Here is an 8,568-nt window from a genome sequence, read left to right as displayed (position 1 = left end):
GTCACACAGAACCCTTGCCATAAAAAAGTAGTAAACTTGACAAGCTGCTCACAAAAGGACTTAGTTTAAGTAAAAATCCAGGGAAATTTGAAAATTGCAGAGCTTCACAAATAAGAAACCACAAGGCAAGGAATCCTCATGCATCATGGAATACAGATATACAAATGTGTGCACAGGGACATATACTGTTTATAATATTTTTAGTAGGATATGCTATAGAAATATCAACTTTAGGTGACTTGAATTTGAAGCTGTTTTAGTTTATTTTTGCATTGTGATTTGGATGTCTAATTTTAATATTTCAGGTAGAAACCTACCATTTAATTCAGGAAAGACACCTTCTTCTGCTCCTGCCGCCTTCGACTTCAAGAATATGCAGCACAGTTTATCACCACCTGGTAGCACTGCACAGCATCTGCAGAACAAACTCCCACTTTACAACCTGTTCGTCTGCACGGGTCTTTGAAAATTGAGAACAAATATCAAAGACAAACAAGATGGCTTTATGATGGACACATAGGAAATGTTAGATGATAACTTAAAAAAGAATATTTGTTTATGAACCAAAATAAGCAGTGACAAATTTTTATCTGCAAGAGTAATCCACAGGTGACCTACTGTGGAGCACAGGGAACTCTACTTAATGCTCTGTGGTGACCTAAATGGGAAGGAAATCTTAAGAAGACAGGATGTATGTAGTGACAGATTTTCCTTTCTTGGGCTCCAAAATCACTGCAGATGGTGACTGCAGCCATGAAATTAAAAGATGCTTGCTCCTTGAAAGGAAAGGTATGATAAACGTAGATGGTGTAATAAAAAGCAGAAACATCATTTTGTCAACAAAGGTCTGTACAGTCAAAGCTATGGTTTTTCCAGTAGTCATGTGTGGATATGAGAGTTGGACCATAAAGAAAGCTGAGCACCAAACTGATGCTTTTGAACTGTGGTGCTGGAGAAGACTCTTGAGAGCTCCTTGGACACAAAGGAGATCAAACCTGTCAATCCTAAAGGAAATCAACCCTGAATATTCATTGGAAGGGCTGATGCTGAAGTCCTTTGGTCACCTGATGCAAAGAGCTGACCTATTGGAAAAGACCCTGATGCTGGGAAATATTGAAGGCAAAAGAGAAGAGGGCAGCAGAGGATGAAATGGTTAGATAACATCAGTGACTCGATGGACATGAGTTTGAGTAAACTCTGGGAGAGAGTGAAGAACAGAGGACACTGGCATTCTGCAGTCTATAGAGTCACAAAGAGGTGGACATGACTTAGCAACTGAACAATAACAAATAGCTGATTCACTTTGCTATACACCTGAAACTAACACAACATTGTAAAGCAACTTTACTCCAGTGAAAGGTAATTACAAAAAAAAAAAGAGTAATCCATAGGAGACAGAGATTCAAGAGGGTCCCCATGGTGTGGGGAGGCTTCAAGGAAAAATTGTCATATAAGCTATTCTTGGAAGGGTAGGCTCAGACTTCAGGGGATTGAAAAGGTCATTAGATTAGCAGAGAGGTGTGGGAGGAAGCAAGGACAACGCGAGCAGAGAAAGTGAGGAGACCCATTTAGATCAGAACTGAAGGTTCATTCTGGGAAGGCATTTCAAGAATAAAAGCGTCAGTAGTGAGCAGGACAGGAAGGTTATCAGATTTAGTAAGTGGGCATTGCTCAGAAATCCCTAGAAGTGCTATTTCAGGAGACTGGCAGTCACAGACAGAACTAGTTATTATTTATAATATATCATCTGATTTTTTATAAATTATATTCTTCATTGCTTCTCAGGAAAAAAAACAACAAACTACTATCCTGAAGATCTCTATAGGTTTTTATTCCTGTGTTTGGGAAGGAGTAAATATGGACAGGGGCTTCCCAGGTGGCACTAGTGGTAAAGAATCTGCCTGCTAAAAAAAAAAAAAAAAAAAAAGAATCTGCCTGCTAGTGCAGGAGACTCAAGAGACTCCGGTTTGATCCCTGGGTTGGGAAGCTCCCTTGGAGTAGGAAATGGCAACCCACTCTAGTATTCTTACCTAGGAAATTCTGTGGGCAAAGGAGCCTGGCAGGCCCCAGTCTATGGAGCTGAAAAGCATCAGACACAGCTGAGCGAGTAAGCACACACAATACAAATAAGAACAGGGTACCAGGATCTTTTTTTTTCCTTTTTTAAGTTTTTATTATTGTTATTTAACAGAAGGGAAATTTTAAACTGAAGTGACTGTAGAATTTAATTTAAGAAATTATATTCCTTTTCATCTAATTAGAATTTTAAAATGGTTTCTTGTAGCAAAGCTAAACTATCTGACCTCCCTTTGTAACATTCATTGAGAATTCTGATTTTATAAAGTACAAGACGTGAATAAATGAAATTGAGTACCAGGATCTTTAGTTCTGATAGATGAAGTAGCTAAAAATCTCCCTTTATATTGATCATTTAAATCTAAAAACTAAAATTTGTCTTAAAATCCCAACATTTTAAAATAGGAAAAAGATTTTCTGGCTCATTGGACTGGGAACAAGAGAAATAGATTTTAATTATTGTGCCATCAATACACACTCCTTGAAGAGACCTGTCAGCTTTAATGTCAATTTCTCTGGTTTTTCTCATGGCACTGAACTCAGGTCTTCATAAGGGGAAATCCCCTTCTGTCTCCCCTTTCTCCAAGTGCCCTGTTCCAACTGCTATTACAGATCCAACCAGAGGCTCCATGGCAAAGCAGATGGTTTTTGCTTATGCGCTGGGAAAATACGTCTCAAGGGCAGAGAGCAAGGTATGTCAGATACCTACTTTGTGTTTGTTTCATATCACAGGTGAATGAATGCACTTATAGCTAGAGATTGGAGAAATGCCTATCTCCAGAGATGACTGAATGAGAAGAGTTCTATTTGTTTTTATAATTTTATTTATTTATTTATTTTTGGCTGTGCTGAAACTTCTCTTGTGGCTTCTCTTGTTTTGGAGCGTGGGCTCTAGGGCATGAAGGTGTCAGTAGTTGAGGCACATGGGCTCAGTACTTTCAGCTCCCCGCTCTGGAGCACAGGCTCAACAGTGGTGGTGCACGGGGTCAATTGCTCTGAGGCATGTAGGATCTTCCCGGATCAGGGATCTAAGTTGTGTCCGCTGCATTGGCAGGCAGATTTGTACCACTGAGCCTCCTGGGAAGCCCAAGAAGAGTTCTATTTGAATGCAATGCTGTGTTTTATTTGGTTGTACCTTCCTGGACAACCATAATCAGGAGTTGTTTTGGAAAAGAGAGTTTAAATTATCCACATTTCTTGACATCATGAATCCAACCATAAATAGACAAGATAAAAATTACTTGGATGAGCTTATTGAAATTTAAGATGTAAAATTAAGTTTTACCTCCTGATCTCTTGGAATAGCGTCACACTCAAACCAAATATGAGAAAAAAATTAAAATGATGGATGTTTAAAATTTGTGTAATTACTAAATTCTCCAAAATGTTTCAGGGCACTCACAGTAAAGACTCAGAAAAATCTTGTTCTTCATTACATTTTTATTTATAGAATTTTGTTCTATCTTAAGTTCTAGTGACAAAAGATTCTATACTTTTCCTTCACAACACAGAAGAAAGTGACCATTTTCCTTTTGTTTGAATACGTAAGAAAAGGTGGCAGTAGTTACAGTCCCTGCCTATAATGAGATGAGACTTAGGGAAATAACGGGTACAATTTGTACCTGGGAAGAATGTGATCACTGGGCAGGCAGCATCTAAAATGGACTCCAGGGAGCCCTGAGTCCTTTGATTCTTGCTTTTGTGTAATTCCTTCACCTTGAGTGTGGGCTGGACCTAGTGCTGTGCGCCTAACAAATAGAAGGCAGGAAAGGTGAAGGATGTCACTTCTGAGATTAGGTTAAAAAATTAGGGTGAATTCTCTTGTTCAGCGTGTCTCCCTGGTTAATTCAATGGAAGCCAGCCACCATGTTGTGAGCTGCCCAGTGGAAAGGAACTGAAGGTGGAACTGAGACCTGGGTCCAACAATCCATGAAGAATTTAATTCTGCCAACAACCACAAGATCCTCCCCCAGCGGGGCCTTCTGCCAGCCGAGCCAACACCTTGGCTTCAGCCTGGTAAGAACATTGAACCAGAGGAGCTACCTAAGTGTTTGCAGATTCCTAACTCACAAAACCATAACATCATGTTTGTTGTTTGAATCGTTGAGTTTTGGAGTAATTTGAATATAGCAGTAGATGGGGGAGCCGCGGGCGCAGGCCCGGGCGCAGCGGGCCCAGGCGGGATGCTGTTCCCAGGGAGCGCCGTTGGCCACCGGTGAGGAAGGTCAAGCACAGAGCTGCCTTCCTGAGCCGCCGGCGCCCGCTATGTACACCTCGGTCTGCTCCAGTGCGGTCGCCGCTTTGCCTACTTCGGTACCGCCCTGTGCTGTCGGATCCCGGAGCTCCGGCGGCGGCAGGGGCTGTGTCCGGCAGGAGAGGAAGCGCCCAGGCTGCGTCCGTGCTTCTGTCCGCGGGGCGAGCGTCTGGCAGGTCCAGGGGTAGCCAAGGATCGCTGCAGCTTCCTATGATCAGTTGTTAAAGCAAGTTGAGGCCCTGAAGATGGAGAACTCAAATCTTCGACAAGAGCTAGAAGATAATTCCAGTCATCTTACAAAACTGGAAACTGAGGCATCTAATATGAAGGAAGTACTTAAACAACTACAAGGAAGTATTGAAGATGAAGCTATGGCTTCTTCTGGACAGATTGATTTATTAGAGCGTCTTAAAGTACTTAACTTAGATAGCAGTAATTTCCCTGGAGTGAAACTACGGTCCAAAATGTCCCTCCGTTCTTACGGAAGCCGAGAAGGATCTGTATCTAGTCGCTCAGGAGAGTGCAGTCCTGTTCTTATGGGTTCATTTCCACGAAGAGGGTTTGTAAATGGAAGCAGAGAAAATACCGGTTATTTAGAAGAACTTGAAAAAGAGAGATCATTGCTTCTTGCTGGCCTTGATAAAGAAGAAAAGGAAAAAGACTGGTATTATGCTCAACTTCAGAATCTCACCAGAAGAATAGATAGCCTTCCTTTAACTGAAAATTTTTCCTTACAAACAGATATGACCAGAAGCCAGTTGGAATACGAGGCAAGGAAAACGAGCACAGGTACCTTAAAGAAAATGAAAAGGGGAAAAAGCATGTTTGGGAATTCCCTGTCTGTCCATTGGTTTGGACTCAGTGCTGTTACTGCCAGGCCCTGAGTTCAGTCTGTGGTCAGAGAACTAAGATCCCACAAGCCAAATGGCACGGCCAAAAGAAGAGAAAAAAAAAGCATCAAGATCTTTTCCAGTGAGCTGGCTCTTCGCATCAGGTGGCCACAGTATTGGAGCTTCAGTTTCAGCATTAGTCCTTCCAGTGAATATTCAGGACTGATTTCCTTTAGGATGGACTGGTTGGATCTCCTTGCAGTCCACTGGACTCTCAAGAATCTTCTCTAACACCACAGTTCAGAAGCATCAGTTCTTCAGCCCTCACCTTTCTTTATGGTCCAAGTATATACATAACTTGCATTTGTACAGTTTTCCTAAATTTAGGGATCTGTTTTATAAAGTTAGATATGTTAAAAAGTTGAACTGATGCACTGATGTCCTCAGTATATGAATATGTATATGTATATGTATCTAATTCTCACATAAGAATGACTTGGCATAGAAAAAAAGAATGATTTGATATAATCCTACTTTTAAATGGTAACCATAGAGTGGTTAATGTTAAATTAATATTAAAAACTAATGTTTTTTAATAAAAAAAAGCAGTAGATAACTTACACTGTCCTCAAGTAGTTTATGAGCCAATTAAACATATAAACATATAAATAAAGAAAATAGGGACTTCATCAGTGGTCCAGTAGTTAAGATTCCACCTTCCAGTGCAGGAGGCTTAGATTCAATCCCTGGTCGGGGAACTAAGGCTCCACATGTCATATGGTGTGGCCAAAAATTTTAAAAAAGAAAATAGTTAACACATAGTGCTTATTACTTGTCAGGTGCTTTTTAAAGCATTTTGCATATATTGTTTAATTTCATTCTTACAACAACTCTATGAGGTAAATATTATTACTATCACCATTTTATGAAAGAGGAAATTGAGGCAACAAGAAGTTAAATAACTTGGTCATGGTCACACAGCTAGTGGAACTGAGATTCAAACCCAGTTTGGTGCCAGAGTTAAAGTTCTCGATCACCGTACTGCACTGCTTCTGTTCCACTTTATGGCCACAATAGAGGTATGTTGGCTCTACAGGAGTAGCATGTCATCATCATCAACATGTACTCAATCGCGTCCGATTCTTCGCAGTCCCATGGACTGCAGCCCCCCACGCTCCTCTGTCTGTGCAATTTCCCTGGCAAGAATACTGGAGTGGGTTACCATTTCCTCCTGCAGGGGATCTTCCCAACCCAGGAATGGAACCCAGGTCTCCTGCATGTTTTGCTTTGCAAGTGGATTCTTTACCACTTGAGCCATCAGCATAGGAAATAATTATATCTGTAAGATCAAGAAAGGTGTCAGAAGGATTCAGACACCTGGGCAGTGTTTGAAAGATGGAAGCAAGGCATTCCAGGCAGATGGAATAGCATATGCTGAGGTTCGGGGGCACAAGACTTGCCCCCAGGACACATTCCTTTCAAATGTTTCAAATCAGTGTATGCACTTCCTTATATCCTGACCTTTATTTCTACTGGTAAACCTTACTCTCTCGGAGTTTTAGTAAATTGTTACGCTTTTTCAAAAAGAGTAATGCCTGATTCTCAACCAAAGGTAAAGACAGGAGCTCAGAATAAGTCAAGTTTGTTTCAACAAACAGGATGATTTAGGGGATTAGTAACCAAGTCATTGGTCTTTGGCAGCAACAGAAACTCACTGTTTACATACTTCCCACGTGCTGTCCACTAGGGAGTATGATGCTCTCCCTGCCCTTGGGACAACAAAGAAAATCAGTCATAAGTTTGAGAACTTCAATCAGAGTTTCTATATTTAAAGGTAACTTTAAATAACCTTGCATCAAGCCCAAATAACCTATTGATAATTTGAGAGGCAAAATGGAGAAGACAGGAGAAGGAGGATTAAACATAATTTAGAATTAATCACTAAGACTTTGATGGTGGTGGATTAGAATTTGCCTGCTGATGCAGGGGACACAGGTTTGATCCCTGGTCCGGGAAGATTCCACATGCTGCAGAGCAACTGTCTGTGCACCGCAACCACTGAAGCCCACTTGCCTAGAACCTGTGGTTCGAAACAAGAGAAGCTACTGCAATAAGTCCACATACTGCAACTAGAGAGTAGCCCCTGCTCACTACACCTAGAGAAAGCTCAGACAAAGTAATGAAGAACCAGTATAGTCAAAAATAAATTTTAAAAAAATTATTTTTTTTAAATGTTGATGAGGGTATGGAGAAAGGGAAACTGTAGATAAGAAAAAAATTAATCATTAGAAAAAGGAACCAGGTAAACCTAAAACCAAGGAAAAGAGGCTCTAGATATAATAATTAGAGACATAAATAGTAGTTGCCTTTTCTGCTTTATTACCATGTGTGCATGTGTGCTCAGTAGCTCAGCATTGTCCAACTCTTTGCAACTCTTTGGTCTGTAGCCTGCCAGGATCCTCTGTCCATGGAATTTCTCAGGCAAGAATACTGGATATTATTATTCTCAAAAGGCCAGTTAAAATTTTTTTTTGAGATAATTATGGATTCCTGTGCAGTTTTAAGGAATAATGCAGAGAGATCCTACATAGTGCAATATCACAACCAGGATACTAACACTGGTTCAGTTCAGTTCAGTTGCTCAATCGTGTCCGACTCTTTGCAACCCCATGAATCACAGCACGCCAGGCCTCCCTGTCCATCACCAACTCCCAGAATTTACTCAGACTCATGTCCATCGAGTCAGTAATGCCATCCAGCCATCTCATCCTCTGTTGTCCCCTTCTCCTCCTGCCCTCGATCCCTCCCAGCATCAGGGTCTTTTCCAATGAGTCAATTCTTCACATGAGGTGGCCAAAGTATTGGAGTTTCAGCTTTGGCATCAGTCCTTCCAATGAATATTCAGGAATGATATCCTTTAGGATGGACTGGTTGGATCTCCTTGCAGTCCAAGGGACTCTCAAGAGTCTTCTCCAACACCACAGTTCAAAAGCATCAGTTTGGTGCTCAGCTTTCTTTATAGTCCAACTCTCACATCCATACATGACCACTGGAAAAACCATAGCCTTGACAAGATGGACCTTTGTTGGCAAAGTAATGTCTCTGCTTTTTAATATGCTATCTAGGTTGTTCATAACTTTCCTTCCAAAGAGTAAGCATCTTTTAATTTCATGGCTGCAATCACCTGGTACAATGCATCAAATTTACCTAGTTTTACATGCATGTGTTATGTGAATGTGTATATGTGTATGATGAATCCTGCTTATATGCTAATTTATCACATAAGTAGAGTTGTGTGGCTACCAGAAGCAAGATCTAGAACAGTTCTATCACAAAGGTCCCTCAAGTTCCTCTTTCATAGCCACAGGCACTCTTGTCCCTCCTGGTATCTCCAGTCCCTGCCATCTC

At 41.0% G+C, this 8,568-nt stretch overlaps 1 pseudogene; it reads left to right on the top strand.

Annotated features, from left to right (window-relative positions):
• The first annotated feature begins 4,212 nt into the window (after positions 1 to 4,212).
• LOC110134802 (adenomatous polyposis coli protein pseudogene) lies at positions 4,213 to 5,296 on the top strand (annotated as a pseudogene).
• The last annotated feature ends 3,272 nt before the right edge of the window (positions 5,297 to 8,568 follow it).

This window comes from Odocoileus virginianus, chromosome 2 (assembly GCF_023699985.2).
Source record: "Odocoileus virginianus isolate 20LAN1187 ecotype Illinois chromosome 2, Ovbor_1.2, whole genome shotgun sequence".
Lineage (NCBI taxonomy): Eukaryota > Metazoa > Chordata > Mammalia > Artiodactyla > Cervidae > Odocoileus > Odocoileus virginianus.
This window is presented reverse-complemented; position numbering and strand designations above follow the sequence as displayed.